The following is a 20,514-nucleotide window of genomic DNA, read 5'->3' as shown; positions in this document are numbered from 1 at the left end:
GTTGAAGACATTCATATGATAGTAACTTCCCAAAAAACAAAGAATAAAATTTGCCCAGGGGAGAATTTATATCTATGAATTATGTCCGTGCATGCAGATTCTAGCAAAGGAATGAATTGATTTTGGTGCAATAATGCGATACAATATTATAATAATACTCGTCTAGTGAGTGTAACCCTGGTAATGTCAGCATATCTGTGTCATATGACAACAACATCCAGTATCACTTCACTAGTTCCACACTTTAAGTGTTCGGAATTTTATACATGTACACAAATATACATAATACAGCCCTTCATTTTATCAAACTAACTCAGTTTTCTTTGTTTTGATTTTCCATTGAAGCGTTCAAAACATAAACGGTTCATACAAGAGTTTAAGACAAAAACCTACTTAGAGAACAGTGCTGTTGACAAATCATATTTGGTTTTGAACATGTAGGTATTTTTTTCACCTTTTTTTCACCTCTATGGTTTTGAACTACGCCCGATACAAGGACTAGATGTTACACGACAGCCCAATTGTGCTACTTGCAGTCGACAATCAAGTTCACCTTTCGCTACGTTTGTTTGTGGACCGCTAGAACATCTTGCTTGCTCGTTGGTCTTTAACCAAAGTTCACAAGGCCGACTGTTACCACGATATATCGACGCGATAATAAGTGTACATTTTATAAAACAGAGCGGCCTTATCATAACAGTTTTGTCGAGTTGCACGATCCGTCGTGTATACTCTCTGAGGCCGAGAGTAGGGCTTCAAATTGTTTCGATGTATACCGGTACCGTTTTACGACAGGCATGCAAAACTCACCGTCATCCTGGGTTGTAGGCCTAAATGTCGCAAAAAAAATACGTCTTTTAAGATTTCACGGTGTCGATGGTTTTCAGCAGTATCGAGCGTCTGTCAAACTTTTCAGAGTCATTTTAATAATTTTAAGCTTTCAAAGGGCGATCAGACCCAGCAATCGCTCAGGCAAAACTTTTCGATCAGAAAATATGCATTCATTTCCGCGAGTGGCGTTTGCCATTCATGTTGTCTGCAACTTCTATAATCGAGAAAAAGTTACGATACTTGTCCTTTTAATTAAAAGTATAACTTCATCTGTTTCTTCATGAATGCAACAGAGGCCACATTTAAGTATATTTATTTTTTGAAAAATGTTGAAAGTAATCCTACGTCATATCAAAATACATACCAAGTATTTTCTCCTTTCTGTTTAAAAAAAGACGTAGTAATCAATGTTTGCATAAAAAAATTATTCATACACTTATGACTGTTTTCAAGGTACTAAGTTATTCACTCACTCTTCTACCACTCGCGTTGGCTAATTTCAGAAGTGATTTTCAGCTCGCCAACCATTTTCAAATCACAATATCACATGCACTGGTAGAGAACACCATTCCCCATAGAAAGTCATGAGACAAATTTTCTCGCTTTCATCAGCACATGTAGCAAGTGCATGAGCCTTTCCCCCGGCCCCTGGGTGTTTCACATCATTTTATAGTCCGAGAGTGGGGATTTGACATGGCGAGAAAAAATGTCAAATTTTCCTGTGAGTCCCATAGTCCCCCCTCCGCCCATGGTGGAAATGTGTGCGCATGACAATAAGGAAGATAAGGGCTGTGATCTTTTTCAGATTCCAAATCATGTAGATGAATGATTCATGATCATTCACCTACACTATTCTGCGATCTATGTGAACAATAGTCCATTCAGAGAATGCTTACTGACTCATGATAAAAGGACATGAAAAATTAAATATTACATCATTCAAAAGCATACTATTGGTGGAGAAGTTGACTTTAATGGTCGTTAACAACTGCATTTATTGAGGACCGGCAGTTTTCTGTAAGGACCTGAAGCTTTGGATTGGCGCAGGCCCTTATGACCTGAAGCTATTTTCTCTTAATTTCGCACACTGATCAGTGAACTTTTTGGATTTCTCAGTCTAAGCCGACTTGAGTTTATCCAACTCTGGCCAGTTCAACGGCACGCAGCCGAAAAGCACACAAAATGACAATCATGAGAGAGTAGATATATACTTTATTCAGTACTTTAGGCCACCAGCCTTTATGTACAACAAATATTTAACAGAAAGAAACAGTATCAGTCGCCTTATGTGACAATGAAAGCACATTTTCTTCTCTGTCAACATTCTATTTTGTTACAAGACTTTCACGTTTTTGAAATGAGTAAAAGAGATATTTTCCAAGATTCTCCAGTACACTTTGATTTTTTGATTGCATAAGTAGCAAAAATTTCCATTCACTTACAGGTGTTTCATAAAATCTATTAATAAATCTTCTCCTAATAGCTTCATATTTTGGACATACCATTGCAAAATGATATTCGTCCTCTATGAAATTAAAACCAAAAGGACATAATCTTTTTTCTCGAGGGATTCCACTCTCTATACCCTTTTCAATAAGAAGACAGTGTGATGATACTCTAAAACGAGAAAGGGCATTTCTATATATTCTATTTGAAATACAAGAAACATACAATTCACTGGTAAAGTTATTTTTAAACTTACTGTATGTCATTAATTTCGAGCTATTACTCATATCTGAACACCATTCTTGTACGAAATAACGAAATAATCTGATTTTCTATGGATTAGAACAAAATGGAGAAGAAACCTGGTCTAAAACAGAGGAACTGATAAAGGAATTCATCCATGATAAACTACAAATTGACGACCAATTAGAATTTAAGTGGGCTCATCGCCTCAAATACGCACGAAACCACCCTCAGCCTATCATAGTGAGATTTGTGAGATTTAAACAACGAGAAAAGGTCATCAGAGCTGCAGGTAAATTGAAAGGCACGCAGTATCGCATTGGAGAAGATTACACTGTCCAAGAATACGAGAAATCCGTAGGAAGCTCGGTACATATGCAGATGAAGCCAGAGCAGCAGGAAAGGCGGTGAAATTCATATACGATAAACTAAAAATCGATGGCATTGTATATGTCTACGATAACTTTGCGGACAACCTGCGTCCAGTGCATACGCGCCACACGGAACAAACGGCTAGATTTGACTAGAGTTGTGGCCAAAGCCTGAACACACGCGAAAGTATAGACCACAGAAATGCAACTCATCAACTTAAAGGTCATGTGAACGCTGAAAGTGCGCGCCTAAAATATCTTGTATGGAACATACACGGACTGTTGGACAAACTTGGTAATATCGACTTTCTTGATTATTTAAAGCGCTTTGATTTTGTTTGCCTTTCTGAAACCTGGCTTGTTTCACATGATAATATAATTCTTGATGGTTATAAAAGTGTACATGTTCCAGGGGTGCGACAAAAGAATTACGGGAGAGCTTCAGGAGGAATTATTGTGTTTTTTAAGGAAAATTGTGGTTTTGAATTGAAACAACTTCCTTGTCAGTCGAATAACATGTTATGGCTCTTACTCTTGAAAAATGATCAACCTGTTCTACTCATAGCTGGTATATATAGACCCCCTGAGGGATCAAATTTTGCCGACAAAAGTTTTTTTGACACCCTTGAATGTTATCTGATAAAATACACATGTCAATATGATTGCAAGGTAATCCTGACAGGGGTTTAATAGAAGAACAGGTACTATAAATGACTATGTTGATTTGAATACCATTTATCTTCCGATTGATGATTCTATGAATAATGTTCAAGAAATATCACAAAGAGTTTCACAGGATACAGTAGTAAATAGTTATGGTTTACAATTGTTAGAATTTTGCTCAAGGGTAAACTTCAGGATTGTAAATGGAAGATTACACCAAGACAAGGATATTGGTAATTTTACTTACATTGCTAAAACTGGTACTTGTGTAAATGATTATGTTTTGACTACAGAAGATGTATTGCCTTGTTTTACAGATTTCAATATAGGAAGTCGTATTGAATCAGATCACATGCCTCTTAATTTTACGTTATTACTTCAAGGTCATGTGGCTGATAATTATTGTGATACACAATCTCAAATCTCTGATCCATTACCAAGCTTGAAATGGAACTCCGAGAAAAAAGATCAATATCACCAGAATTTAAATTCAGACTCTTGTGCCGTACCTTTTATGAAAATATTGCAAATAATAACTTAGAGGAGGCGACAGATGGAATTATCAATATTGTATATGAATGTTGTAGTAGCACGAGAGTAAAGACAAAGCAGAACAAGGTACGCAAATCTAACGCCTGGTTTGATCAGGAATGCTCAAGAACTAAGAAAGAAGTTTATAGATTGTTAAATTATTTCAGATACTCTCGAACTCAAAAAAGTTTGGATAACTACATTGCAGTTAAGAAAGATTACCAAAAACTTCTAAGGAGTAAGAAACTACAGTATCGAAAACAGAAACGTGAAGAACTCGAAGAGCTTGCCAGAGAACAAAAGTCCAAATTGTTTTGGCAAAGGTTGAAAGTTGGTTTTTCAGGTATATCTGGTAAAATAAATAGAGATGACTGGTTTACGTATTTCAGTACACTGTTCAATCCAGAAGCTTTAAACTCGGAGGATAGAGAAAATATTTATTCATCTATTCAGGATTTGTTACGAAATTTGGAGCTTGATGATGATGAAAATATAGACGTTGACTGTACAGAATTAAACTGTGCTATCTCCATGCTTGAAATAAAAAACAGTATTGCTAAATTAAAAAATAATAAAGCACCCGGATTGGATGGTATTGCATCAGAATTTGGAAATGTGCTCCCCAGGAGATATTGGATATGTTACATGTACTGTACAATTAAATTTTATCTCGTGCTATCTTCCCCAAACAACGGGCAGTGGGACTAATTAGCCCTGTATACAAAAAGGGAAGTAAGGATTCACCGGAAAATTATCGCAGTATTATGCTTTTAAATGTTATTGGCAAAATTTATACAAATATCCTGACCGATAGACTATCTGGTTGGTTTAGCACTTATAGTGAAATGGTTGAACCTCACAGTGGTTTTAGAAAAAACAGAAGCACTTTAGATAATGTTTTCATATTACGCACGCTTATAGAAAAATATGTATTTCATCTAAAAAGTCGTTTATATTGCGCTTTCATAGATTTTGAGAAAGCGTTTGACAGAATACACCATTACTCGTTATTTTATAAATTGATTAAGACGGGTATGAGAGGCAATTTTCTGTCTCCACTGTATTCTATGTATTCCCATGTTAAAGCAGCTGTTAAAACACCACATGGTATAACAGACTTTTTTCATATTAATGTTGGTGTACAGCAGGGTTCAGTTATTTCACCTATACTATTTTGTTTCTACATAAATGATCTTGGGGAAGCACTTGCGCAGGGTACTGAAACTGTGGTATATTGTAATTTGTTAAAACTGTTTTATTTGTTATATGCCGATGATCTCCTGTTATTCAGTTCTACTCCTATCGGTTTACAACGTTTGCTTAACCGACTTGCTGATTATTGTAAAAAATGGAGACTTAAAGTTAATTTAAGCAAAACAAGGCAGTATTGCTGAAGGCAATGAGTACTTGGGCCGTGATAGAGTAATTTTGAGGACAATATATACTACTATTCAAATATGGTCTTGAATTTCCTCCTGTCAATTAGGCATTTGATTAACTGGTAATTAAACGAAGCAATGGCATGACAACGGCAAAATATGTCTAGCAACTTTTGTGGAGTTTGAGGCAGGGGTTCTTTATTTATAGTGAAAATTGCTTAAACTCCTTAAATATTCAAATTACAGCAAATTTCTTTTGTTCTCGTGGTAGATGTCTAATATTTAGATGGGCATATTTAGATTTCTACCCTATAGTTATCCCTATATACCAAAAATCGGACATCCAGCTCTATTGGCTTGCTCAGAATTAGATATGCGCATAATTAATGAGGTACAATATGTGGTGTCATAAGGTGTGTCCCATCATACCAGATATGAAGGGTGTAGCACTTGTGGTTACTGAGTTGTGGACAAATTATCTATTTGAGGTCAAAGGTCATTGAGGTCACGTGACATTTTGTCAAAATAATTGTATTGCTAAGTTATTCCTATATACCAAAAATCAGACCTCTAGCTCTATTGGCTCGCTCGCTTGAAAACAATCTCGTAAACCTGGCCATATGGGCAACTGTGTATGGGCAGCTGGATACTTGACTTCCCGGAGACGGCGAGCCACAGGCTCTTGGCACATTGCTGGGATAATAATCGTATTTAATATGTAGAATATCTATATACGACTTGATTATTCAATAAAAGAATCACTGTACGTGATATTAGTGTACGCCTATAGGCCTACATGTTGACTGGCATTATACACGAATGGCTATGGCTCGGGCCCGGCGAACGCACTGCATAAACATCAATGTGTAGAATGTCTACGAGACTTGATTATTTAATAAAGAATAACGGTACGTGATATTACTGTACATGTGAGCCAGCTTAACCAAGCGGCTGTAGAGCTCTGCAGGGCTTGGGCCCGGCTTGGGCCAGTTGTCCACCGCTGCACAGACAAGATGAAAAGGCTGGAAAGCTTTTCACCGCCCGATTTCATAAATCAGCGAAATTCACGAACTCTGAGCGTTTCCGGTGATAAAAACTGGTCAACGGTCAGATGGTTGCATAAACAATCGATCGACTGACCTCTTTTGCCTAAAATCATACCTTACCCTATGCTACTGGTGAGAAATCGTCCTGAAATCGGCTGGGCACACCAACCCAGCGCCGGCCATTTTGAATCAGCTGCATGCAATGTACGCGTCTGCATACAACCCTTGGCAGATGACGTATTGTCTTTCAATTACTCTTCTCTCATTGGACGCGTACATTGCATGCAGCTGATTCAAAATGGCCGGCGCTGGGTTGGTGTGCCCAGCCGATTTCAGGACGATTTCTCACCAGTAGCATAGGGTAAGGTATGATTTTAGGCAAAGAGGTCAGTCGATCGATTGTTTATGCAACCATCTGACCGTTGACCAGTTTTTATCACCGGAAACGCTCAGAGTTCGTGAATTTCGCTGATTTATGAAATCGGGCGGTGAAAAGCTTTCCAGCCTTTTCATCTTGTCTGTGCAGCGGTGGACAACTGGCCCAAGCCGGGCCCAAGCCCTGCAGAGCTCTACAGCCGCTTGGTTAAGCTGGCTCACATGTACAGTAATATCACGTACCGTTATTCTTTATTAAATAATCAAGTCTTGTAGACATTCTACACATTGATGTTTATGCAGTGCGTTCGCCGGGCCCGAGCCATAGCCATTCGTGTATAATGCCAGTCAACATGTAGGCCTATAGGCGTACACTAATATCACGTACAGTGATTCTTTTATTGAATAATCAAGTCGTATATAGATATTCTACATATTAAATACGATTATTATCCCAGCAATGTGCCAAGAGCCTGTGCGGCGAGCTGTCACGTTCAAGCTCAGGATTATTTGTCGATCAAATTTCAGTAAATTTACCTTACCTAGATGAAATTTTGTCTATAGGCTGAAATTTCGCCGAATTTTGACGAAATTGCATCGATTTTTCAGGTTCATATCCGACATTTTTGAGTGCAGACAGAAATAAGCTTTGAGGCAACATGGCTGCGACCCCATGTTGACCCCGGTATCTGCTAAAGTGCGGGTTGCGGGTTGCGGGCTGCGGGTTTTTAGAATTATGGCTAGATTTCTAATATATGTAATATGGCATATAGTATATAAGAAATAAAACCTTTAGAATGTGTCTATTATCAATAATGATGATCAGGTCTATCGTACAGTATCCCTTTTCCTGCGAAGTCCATATTTCACCATCAGGTCAAGATGGTTAGAATTAATGAAACACTACTATATGGTGTATTTTAACGTAATACTGTATATTTGAAGGCTGTTGAAAACATCAATGCTGTAAACTTGATTTTTTGGACTAAAGATGCTATAACAGACCAAACCAAATGGGTGAAAATACGTCATGTTTCTGATAAAAAATCAAAATCTGCTAAACTAAAAGCGGCGATTCCGAGGACCAATTTATTTATTCCGAGCTGCCTGGCCATTACAAATAATTAGGGATCTGAATCACTTTTCTTTCTTGCCATGGATGTGAGTGAGAAATATACGTAATACCAGACTGACAAAAAAAAATCGCGCCTCGGAAATGTCGCCACTTATCGCGGAATGAAAATTGTTACATTTCTAGTATCAGGCCATAGGAAGTAAATTCTTTGTAATGCATCCATTCACAATTCGGTTCCAGGGCAACTCATACAGAAAATTAAACAATGCCTAGTTAAATGCAATACATAAGGAAAGATTTGACTTAAAAAAGCGCAGAAGTGATGTGTATTGTAAATGCCGTGTATTTTTCATGAAATCTTTAAAAGAAAAAGACGTACAACAAGGACTTAGTTTACTTTGCCGTTTCGGTTCAAGCGAGGTCGCGACCTCAGAGAACGACATTCTGCTAACATTTTACGCGAGAATTTCAGTGGGAAAAACACGCCGGTGCGTTGCCTTATTTTCAGGAATCGATCTAATAGGAATATTTTTGGATGAGTTTGTGTTCTGCAGCTCTCAATAATTTATCTCCTAATATCATGAACGTATGACTTGCACCTGCAGTATGATAGTCGCTCCATGCCGGTATGCCCCCTTCAAGCATTTGATCCAGCGTGACTTTGAAAAGTTTCCTAGGACTATAATCGTGTTCACCACAATAAAATTATTTGAAACGGCGTTGAAAACGATTTTGAAAATTGTGCTTTTATCGGCGGTTGAACTAATCTGAAGTGTGAGAAGGGCGAAAATGATATCAAAAAACACATTTTTTCATGCCCGCAACCCGCAACCCGCAACCCGCAAAATAGCGCATCCGGTTGACCCCTAGCCCTGCGTACGATGCTATGTGCTACAGCTAACCACAGCATCGTACGCAGGGCTAGCGAGAGAGTTGCCGACATCGACGGTTATTTACGAGAAGTGAATAAAAGACTGTCATTTTTGGAAGCGATCGAGTAGCTGAGGTAGGCTGGGATACGACTTGGGCCCAAGAACGCTGAATTTCGGCAGTAATTTGGCTTTTTACGTGAAGTCCCAAATGGATTTGAAGTCACCGACCCTACGTACGGGTCTTTGCAGGGCTGTGGTGAGCGGGGCGATTAGCTGTAGCGGAACACACAGCATCGTACGCAGGGCTAGTTGACCCCAAGTGAAAATGTGTTCGCGATCAAATCTTCCTATATTTTTTCAGAATTTTCGACAAAATCATTGCTTCTTAAATCTTTTGTAAAATATAAAATACTAAAATAAAAATGCGATGTGCCATGTCTCCAGATTTCTAAAACATCGTTCGTTGACCGTTCGACGGAATACTCATTTTGCAAACTTGTGACGCAGTTGAAATTCAATACTGACCGCCAAATAATCTTAATGAGACGAGATCATTCTAGACCCCGGTTCTAGACATCCTCCAAATTATCCAACCATTCGCGTTAGAGTTCAGCTCGCTTAGAGTATCATAACATTCTTCGGCCTTCGTTTAGATCGACCCTAATCTCTCCCATTTAGGAAATAAAATACGCAAGCTACCTCGACAAAACTTCGTGCACCATCCAGGACCAAACGCACTACAAATCTGTCTTGACGTCATCATCTCCTTACATGGTAATCGGCATACCGTATTTTTTAGCAAAGGAGACACAGAATACGTCGGAGTATTCAGTTTCAAAACGTATTACATTGTGTGATGTTGTCAAAAAAAGGTAATGTTACTGCAGTGGTATAAATTACAAAACACAAAAGTTCAAATCAGTTTTATTTTGGACTGGCTTTACCCAACATTTCATATTGTTTCTTATGCCAGATTTGACCACGTACTTACTGGCGACCCCTTTACATGCAAATTTTGTGTCAAATGGTGTGTTCTCCTGGAAAAACAAACGTACGATTTCTATATGAGGAGGCGAAATTTGCCCCCAAACTCGAAACCACCCCTTTACGGGGTGTACCTAGCTATTTTGAACGAGCTTCTCGAATCTGCAGCTCTATTTCGAAATGATGGTCTGGTTTTCTCAGCTCAAGGATAAGTGTTCTCCATCGCTGTGGGCATTACTATTCTCAACTGGGGGTACAGTTTCCAGTCGTAATGTTTTTCATTGTGTCCGGGATATAAAACCTTTCCTTTTCAAACTTTCACTGTGATTAACACTAGTTCCACATCTTGTCAGTGATTAAACATGTTTCAAGTTTAAATGTTAAATTCTGGTCTCGAGCCCTCCTGTTCGACCAAACTGAAATTACCCCTCCCACTTTGGCTCGTCCAGTGGGTGTAGCAAGGGTCGTGCCATCGCTTAGGAAACGGAGGGTGCATTAATTGTTGCATTTCGATGCACATTTTGATTATATTCAGAAGATTTTGTGGCAAAAACTCAGATAGAGAAGCATTTATATTCACATCTCACTTATTCATGACTGGCTGAGAGCAGCACTTTTTTAAGTTAGCATCATTACGCCATTTATTATGCCAAGAAAGATGAAGCCAAGACATTTTGCCCCCCCTGGTCTCAGCCAGAAATGGTTATACCTTACAGAGTTTTTTCCCACGGAATGAAAACAAATGTACTGGGCTGAGGCCCAAGTACAACAAAATTATTGTTTTCGTAAAGCAGGGGGGGGGGGGGCTGAAGAAAAGTGAGAAATGGTTTTGGTGAAACCTGAGAATTGAAGTTGTTTCAAAGTATAATTATTTAGGTATAATTTTCTAGTTCTGGTACTTGGTTCCAAGCACAAAAATACATAGCCGATCAGGCAAGGAAAGCATTTTACAGTTTGCAAATATTCTTTATAAATTAGATGGATTAAAACCAGACATTGCATTTAGGATCTTTGACTGTAAGATTCTTCCGATTCTCCTGTATGGAAGTGCTATTTGGGGAACTCATAATTGTACTGATGTTGAAAAAATTCATCATAAATTTTGTAAATTTATTTTGGGAGTTGGTATGAACACCACAAACACTGCCGTGAGGGGGGAGCTAGGGAGACACCCTATTAGAATATGTATCGACATGCAAATATTGAGATTTTGGTTTCGTTGTATCAGCGTTGATTGCCCACCCATTGTCAGAGATTGCTATGAATATCATGAGAGAGTATGAAAATTGTGTATTCCTAGGTACGTTTGACCAAATTGTGAAAAAATGAGCACAGTGACCTACCAAATTTTTTTTTTCAAAAGTACAAGACATATACAACTTAGATGCCACTTATAAAATGTTTTACAAAATTGACAATACTGGAAGGTTAAAATATTCCATGAAATTAATGTTTTAATCTCAGAAATTTTGGGTGTAATAATGGCAAATTTGATAAAAAATAAAAGATTCCATTTAGTCACACATTTTTCCATTTAAAGTAGAGTCTTTACTGTTCAAAGGTTTACTTTTGTTTTATTGGTACAATGAGATGTGAAAATTTCTTTCACTGCATGAACTTGAAATGAATGGTTTTATATATTGATTTTAAGTGATTTTAGAAAAACTGACTTTTCATCGTATATTTGTATAAGATCAATTATGGTGACCCCATCTTTTTTCTCTAATATTTGATTGTTCTCATATGCCAGAATTCAAAAATCTATGGTAACTGTTAGTCCCCTAGTCTTCTATGTGTTGCTCTCTGTACAAGTAGATGTATTTTTCACTGTCAATTGAGTGTCCTATGACCGAAACTCTTCTTAAACTACATCAGAGTCAGAGCTACATGTATCACTGTCACTGCCATTATGTAGTAGCAGGGCAGTAGTTGTATTAACTTTTTATTTTGACAATATTTTTGTTCAGTTTATACAATTGTGTTCTTGTTCTATTCCCTACAGAATGTTGAGCTATCCAGTATTCAGCTTGCCAACACAGCCTACGTGTACCGTGCATGTGCATCATTCAATTATCACCAATATTTAGACAAACGGGCTTTGTTGACAAACTGAATATTGTGTTTTTCAGCATGCTGTAGAGAGTCACCAAGAAACTGTGTTTGATACATTGCATAGAAATATTGAAAAATTATCAACAGTTGTAGCTCCTGCCCCATTACAAGGCCAACTTGTTCTACGAAAATTTAATGGCATTCATACATTTTTAGACTTTTTCGAGATTAAAGACATAAAATATGACAAAACAGTTCTAGATTTTGTTTAATTATTACTAACATTAGAACCATTAGACGACATCAAAATGTGGGAGTCAAAATATTTTCAGGTCCCTCCTATAGGCAGAGCAAAACTTTCAAGTCCCCCCTCGACTACCCCAAAAATTGTCGAATCCCCCCTGAATTCCTCCAGCCCCTACTTTTTTTGAACGCGGCCTAAGGCAACGATCGAAAATGTCCGTACAGTTTGGCGTACCTCGAGTTTCGTGTATTTTGTATTCAATGCCTGACAAATGTTGCGTCTGACATACGCACCTCTCCAGTGAGCAAAATCACAGACGTGTGTGGATGGTAGGGACGGAACAATAACAGCCCTACACGCATTTTAGTCGAGTTACTGATATCCTGCGCGCGATCAGCGTTCGCAGCTGTGAACCATTTGATTTCGGGGGGCCTGTAGGATTTTCGGGAAAAAATGTTGCTGGCTATTTATAGGTAAAAATAATTTGTCCACCAAGTGGACATGGAAAAAATTGCTTCAAGGCTATACAAAAACTTCCATACACCCTGAGACAGTAGATTACGTCTCCATCTGTTTCTTGAGCTACCGCCTGAGCTGAAACCTGAGTATGCATGGATGTGAAGTAGTATTCTGTTTGTTTACAAATGCATTACTGCTAACTTTCTTAAACCAAAAAGATTACTGTACTCCAGGAAATGGTAAAAAGAGGGACTTTGTCCATTTAAAAACTTCCAATTATATGATTTTAGTCATTTGTCCTCCTTTGAAATTTGTGCACAGCTGGTCAATTTACTCAGAGATAGAGTTGATAAAAACCTGCAGTTTTTAACAATTTTCTATAAACGTTTTGTAAAACAGCAAATTTCTTGGAATGCTTGGTATCTGAAAACAAAAGGTCAAACCTCAAGCAATCAGAAAAGAATATTGTGAATATTGTGGAATATTGTGACTAAAACACTGACCATGCAAAAAAATGTAATAAAAATATCAGTGTTCAATGTCATTTTTAAACAGCTTTAGTAGTAACAACAAATTGGAAACACCTCACAGACTGCACCTTTGCACATCAATTTCTCAAAATCGTCCACGGAAGAGAGAGGAGACGCCCCGTCCGGCAGTCTCCCCTTCAGCCTCTCGTATGCTCTCCCCCGTACTTTTGAATTCCCCCTGTCAGATATGCCAGTGAAAACCCTGACTGTATTTTACAAACACTGTATTTGAATGTCTTTGTCTTTGTTGAAAAGAAATTTGCTTTGAATCTATCTACTGGACAAAATTTGCTTCAAGGTGACCTTTGAAAAAATTGTTGCAAGGATAGGTCAAAAACATTGTTGCCATACCCATTGCCTCCATCCCCCCCCTCCCCCCATCAAATGGTCCACCTCTAAGAGAACATCAAAATGTAGTGAGTTGAATGAAAACAATCCTTTTCTCCCTGGATTGAAAAGATGTTGAGAATGATGCTTTCTACGTCGCAAAATATTCATGTCAATATTGGCCATAGAGCCATCCGTTGAGGAAGCGGACATGGACTTCAAGGTGGCATTGCACAATTTCCTGTAACTTAAAAATAAAACTAAATTGTTATGGTTCAATGGCAAATGTACGTATTTGCAATGGTATATTGTACTTACTGTACTCACTGGTCGTTACGGTTGTGTACTGAATAACTAAATAATAAACAAACAAATATGTGTATAAACACAGACCCTATTAGGGTCTATGATATAAATCAGTTAATTTTCTTTTCTTTCTTCCGGAAGTAATGGATTTTTTTCGGACATCGATCAGTATGAATCTCAAGTTCGAGAAGTCTGGGATGTGCCGCGGATACATAATTTACTATCAGTCATCTTGTGCACCCCCTGCTCCCTTAGCACATAACCCCCTTCACAAATGCTGCAGTCAGCGAAAACTAGCAGCGAAGCCAAGCACGGCATGCTGCAGTCGTTGGTCAGCGCTATCACTATCTGAGCTGAGGGATTTTAACGGACTGTTGAGGGCGAGAATGAGTTTGCTTTCGATGGCTAACTTAGAATGCATCCTGAATGCATTTATATGATGATCTTTGTAGTGAAACGACTGATTTTTTTGGGTTTTTTTCAGACAAGTTGTATCGTAATTTTAACGCATTTACAGTTGTGTAGATTTGTTTTATTTGCGACTGTGTTGGAATAAATCTATCTTTTTCACAAAAAATAACTTAGAGGGTTGTGCCCCAACCAGGCCTGGTGTCCATGACAAGCGCAAGAAATGGTCTGAATATTGTACGCAGAATGCTACCACCCACCTTTTGTTTCCCTGTGTATCTGACCTCAGATGTATGTGATATCGCTATATCGGTCTCCATCACTGATGGAGGACGCAGACCAGAGGTGTTGTTGCGGTTTTCCGCATATATTTGAAGTAGTTCTTGAGAACAATTGTCGCTGATCGTTTCATTTACTTGATTTTTGAGAACAAGGTGAACATCCAGTGTGCCACAAAAACTAAAGTACAACTCTGTTAGTATTTAAAATGGATCTCGAGTATAACAGCGTCAGGAAAACGTCAGAGAACGTTGCACAAGGGAGAATCATTTGATGTCGGGGGGCTGAAGGAAATGGCATGGCAGCACATTTTCCCCCTCTACAGTGGCAACATTTTTTTTTGTCATTGCTGGACTTTAAGTCATTACTGGATGATTTTTTTCTTGTTCTTGTTCTTGTTCTTTTATCAAAAAATCCTCCAGCCCCTCCCAAGCAATCAAATGGTTCTCCCTGGCCACTTTTATTTAAGAATGCAAATCATCTGTAGATCAGAGACGCGTACACGTCTTTCCCCCTCTACTCGTCCATGATAAATCTCAAGTTCTTGGCAGGTGACGTCGTTCTTCAGATGTTCACAGCCAGTATTTGTTTCTGCTGAGTCGATTACAAAGAAATGGGCAATTTAGAGGTTGCACATTTGATTTCGGGGGAACGTAGGATTTTTAAAAAAAGAATTGTCTGCTCAGTTGAAGTGGGAAAAATTGCCACAAGGAGAATTGTAAAACTCCTTTGTTCGCATGTTCCCTAAGACAGCAAATTGTGTTTTCATTGGTCTCTGGAGACGCTGCCTATGACGTTAATTATTGCGCAGCTTTCATGGATAATCTGCTCCACAGGATATATGGTACTAATGAGTTAGTGGAAATATACAAGAAGGAACCTGAGTATGCATGGATGTGTACTTGTATTCTGGTTATTTGCAAGTTGCTTACAAATGTATTACTGCCAATGCATTGTCAGTGATTGTAAAATATCAGTTTAATATGTATGTTTTAATATGTATATTAAAGTTTAACATTTTCTCTTGAACCGATTTTTATTGTAAAAGAAAGTACTGGTAATGCCAATGACATAAATGTTGTATGTCATTTGATAATATATTTAATGAAGAAAAAAACTTTTCAGCAACAACTCAAATCTCAGTAAATAAGTTTTATTCTGTGATATTCATGGCACATTTAATTGCAGTAACTCCAATCTTCTGTCACATATGTTGACATTGACCTGATTTTACACAGTGGTGGAAATTGCATGTAAAAGATATGACCTATAAACATTTTCAAAACCCTGACAGCGTATACTACTCTGCATCACAGGACTTAATAAAGCTAACATTGTGTGTTATAAAACTATTGTGAAAACTTTTAAAGCAACGAAAGAACTATGGCATGTATGTTAAGCACATCTTTGCTGAACCCAAAAACGCAGTATTTTCTCCAGGGTTTCTCTTACAAGGGGAGAATGTTGCCCTCTGCTTGAAAATTTAAGAGGATGTGGTTCTGCTTGAGGGGCACTAACTTAAATTAAGCACAATTTAAGTTAGGCAAATTAACATTTGTTCAAAATAGAAAATTAAGATTATAGCAAATTGTGTAAGTATCAAATAAAAGACAGTTCTATAAGCTTATCATCCTTCTGCAGATAGGAAGCTTGTATCACTTTCCTCTGGTTGTATTACATCAACTGTGTGATGTTACATCATAAACAGTAATCATGAAGTGGAATGTTCTATAGATACTCTGTGTAAATCATAATCTCAAAGCTCATTGTAGAGGGGTGACATATATCGCACGTTTGTGATTATTTGAAGGGGCATTTTGATAAGATACTTGGGGAGAAAACAGCGAAAAAGTTTGACAAAAAATTAGGAATAAACATTTGAAGAATAAATACACACTGTATAAAAGTTTGTTGTACTCAAAACAACTTTACAAACTGAAAAAGCTAAACATACTCCAGAAAACGATTTCGGAAATCAGATGGACTGTGATAGTGTGCACTCACAAATTCCGCAGTACTATATACTAAATGTAAAAATCTTCTGTTTAAACCATTTTTATAAGGTTTTATAAAACAGCAAAATTCTTGGAATGCTCGGTATTTGAAAACCTAAGTTCAAACTTCAAGCAATCAGCAAGCATTTTCTGCAGAATATTTTGTTGGTATTCGAAAGGCTATCCTAAAATCAACACAGCTAATTTGGTCACAACTTACAAATGATCGTATCTGAATGTTAACATCGGTGGGAACAAGGCAAAGTGAGTTTAAAGAACGACTGCACAAGATGCTGCTATGAATATTTAGGAAACTTTTATGACTATCAAAAAAAAATAAAGACAAAAATTATAGGAAATTGCAGATAAGTAGAGGAACCATTTTTCATGATTTGTATATATTAAAGGGAAACGGTAATCGGAACCGCGCCTGTGCGAGTTTCATGTTTACAAACAATGCATTTCGTGCATAATACCAAGATGCATCTCATCATTATAGCTGCAACATTTGAATAATACGATGTAGATTATGACAGACTTGTTTTCACTTTCATCAATCACCATCGTACCTTGGATCCAATATTTGCATTGGTCGTACGGGTCCCGTGATACGACCTTTGAGCGCAGTTCCGAGTCGGACGACTGTCAGGATCTGTTTTTGGAAGGCCCGTATAGTGCACCCACACCAGTTCTAGACACCCGTCCTGGTCATTTCCAAACTTCGTTATGCTATAGAGTACTGGAGATATCCCGTGATTCATTATGGTACCATTGGAGATCATTTGGGGAAGTCGACATTATCTCCCAATGTGTAAACAGATTCATATATTAGTTTTAAAAATTCTGAAATACTTTTAAGCACACCATTCTTCTCTATTGCCATTTTAAATGGTTTGGAAAATTATGCTTTCGAATTCATCGAGAGAGGAGATAGTATTTTTGTAAAATTGTCCGCAGATTGTGTCCACAGTAATGACGTCATGGAAAGCAGGTAGACTAGTTGCACCTGTTTTATGAAACAAAAGGATATTTATTTAATTTTTCCAATGGAAATGACAAAAGAAAGATACTTGCTGACTTTTCTCAGAGAATGACCCCTACAGTTTGTCATAACTTGCTTCCCAAGGTTACCTGCAGAATGTGTGACTTTAATGGTAATTAAATGATTATTATGAATTTGTTACAGTAAAATCTAAACGCACTTTTACTGAATATTACAAAACAAGTTTATATATGCTTTCCGTTACTGCTTATATGCAGAGCATAAAAAATTATAAGAAAAGCAACCTTCGTTGGCACAAATCAAACAGAACAGTGGGTAATTTATTGTGCTGGCGCGTAATGCTAATGAACGATTTTCTTTTCTTCTTTTTTTTCCTTTTTTTCTTTTTTTTTTTGTGAAAAAATGATTTGACTCCACTAGACAAAAAAAATATTTCAAGGTAATCTTTAGGGAAAAAAATTGCTGCCAGGATTAAAATTGCTGCCAGGATCGGTGAAACGGTCATAAATCAGTCTTCACCATTCCACAATTTGGGAAAGGAAAAATTGTGCTATTGTGTGAACACTCAATCAGTATCAACCTAACAATATTTAGCTGTATGTTTTTAAGACAAACTTTCCCAATGAGGGTTAGGTGAGGTGTCTAAGTTTTACCTGAATAGCGTGAGCGGTTTGGCAAAATTAAACGTAGTATTGAGCTTGTGATTGTACGAAAATACAGAATGTGTACTGCCGTCACCAACTGTTATTCCGCTTTTTGGCATGGCCAAGCTAGAGAGCTTCAATCTTGTCCTGGTTTGATTGGTCACATAGGGGGCGTAACTTTTCAACATGTCAAAAGTGAGCTTGCATGAAGTCTTGCGTCCAAAAAAAAAACATGTCAGATCATCGGCAAATGCTGCACACTTACACTACGACGAGCTTCATCTTGTATCCACAATGACTACACAGTTTGTTTAAAAAGTCTACCAAGATAATTTGTAAACTAAAATGAATAAGTATAGGAATATCCCAAATCCACACGCCTACCGATGTTAAGGTATCCAGTCCTGAAACCATTATTCACCACACACAGCTATACACAGATCGCTGTACTGGTAAAACGTTATGAACCACTGTTCGATATGATGCATTTCTCATATACAAATTTTTCGGTCAAATGACAAATTAGAAATAAAGTACTGTATTCTGCAACAGAACTTATTTGAAACAATTATACCGATTAATTAAAGTTAGGAACACCTATCAGGAATGACGAGGAATTGCTTAGATTGAGTATCGGTTCAGAAAAAGAAAATTGCCAAAAGATCACTCTTTGTATTGGCACCATATATTCGACATCACATATTTGATGAAAGGGGTCTTATCTTTGGATGTCCTAATTTACACCTATTGTCCTGAAAAATTTCCAGCAGTCTTAAATTTCTCTTTGGTTTCTTGTTTTTTTAACGTTTATTAACGTCGCTATTTGACGATTTCGACAATTCCTCTTATAATACTTGATAAATAATCCACCGTTCGGCTTGTCAGTTCAACTTGTCCATGTAAACAATTGTTGTTGACAGGTTGTTGTACAAAGAACTAAATTTTAGGTGTCAACAAACACGACAGCCTTTGCAAGGTGCATTCGTTTGTTTTCTTTAGCGCTAGTTTTCCATGTTTAAGGTATACTGTTACCTGTTCCAATTTTGCCACAGTTACCATGGAAATAGAAAATCTAACCAATCACAGATTTAAAAAGCGGGTGGCCGCTTTTTAAAAACAGCGCCCTCACATGTACCAAGGAACGCCCCTTTGACCATATATGGGCATATTTGGATGACAGGTGATTGTTTACCTTTAAGCCACCTATGGCTCATAATTTGTAACACCTATCTGCTAGAAATCTTTTCCACTTTCAAATTTTCTTCAGGATGCCCTCCAAATTGTCCATCCCTGATGACGTTACCACAAAATTAGCTTATGGTACATGGTTGTAGAAAGGCAGGCCGTCTCAGAAAGAAACCCAATGCAACGCTCAACCTGTGGTCTACTCTATAGTTTTGCATGTAAGAATGACAATGTTTTGGGCGCGTATCTTTTATTTAAAAGTTTGTGACATAGAAGGTAATGTCGCTTTGGAAAATTCAGCATAAATACTGCCCAACCTAGCATGATGAATGAACACAGACCATACGCTGGTGAAACTGAAACTGGTACATTTTGGAGGGGTTCCTATCAATGGTTGTATATGCACAGTACCAATATATAGTCTAATATAGGGTCATTCACAGAAATAACGTTTTTGATCGTACGTTTCACTTTTAGAAGACCAACAATAAATATTTTTGAGTAGAACAAAAACAATTTAAACATTAGGCTAGGTCAAATAATTAGTTGCAGTATGTCCGCTGAGAACTACTCACTCGAATTTTCCTCCTTAGCTACATTTTGATGGTTTGCACATGAAAAGTGTACGCTCCTTCAATGATAGTAATTAGGTTATAATCACAATTTTTTTTCTCATAACATGTCTAGAAATGACTATAATGACTATAATGACTCAAATACAAAGCAGAATAGGAGGTTTCTGGCTCTAAAATAGGCTCCCGCCAAATTGTTTCCGAGGTATGTAGGAGGACGATAATCCATTATATGAATATAAATATACATTTCATTGATAACACGGTTATGTATGGCCACCTACAATGACCGCTAGGTGGCCATTTGTCACCAAGATCATTACTAATATATTCCATCATTAGGTAATGTAATGACAGCACGAGTAAAATAATACTATGTAAAACTCATTTAAGTTTATTTGTTTTATGAAATGATCAAACATGGCTGCAGGGTTACTTTCTGTCAGAATATGTTCGTCTTTGTATCATTTCTAAGGCCTGTTTCAGTTTGGTATAGAAACAATGAACTACGTGATGTACATATGGTAGATATAAACCACATAAATATAATATCGCTGAATGAGCTCCTACTATCACCGATCTTTCATACGTTTATATGCCTATACAGATTTCATTCACAGTTTGCACAAATATAACCCACTAGGGGTGCTCATCCCCGAATGGGATTCAAGCGTACACGGGATATTTCGAACTAC

Source organism: Ptychodera flava, chromosome 12 (assembly GCF_041260155.1).
Source record: "Ptychodera flava strain L36383 chromosome 12, AS_Pfla_20210202, whole genome shotgun sequence".
Lineage (NCBI taxonomy): Eukaryota > Metazoa > Hemichordata > Enteropneusta > Ptychoderidae > Ptychodera > Ptychodera flava.
This window is presented reverse-complemented; position numbering follows the sequence as displayed.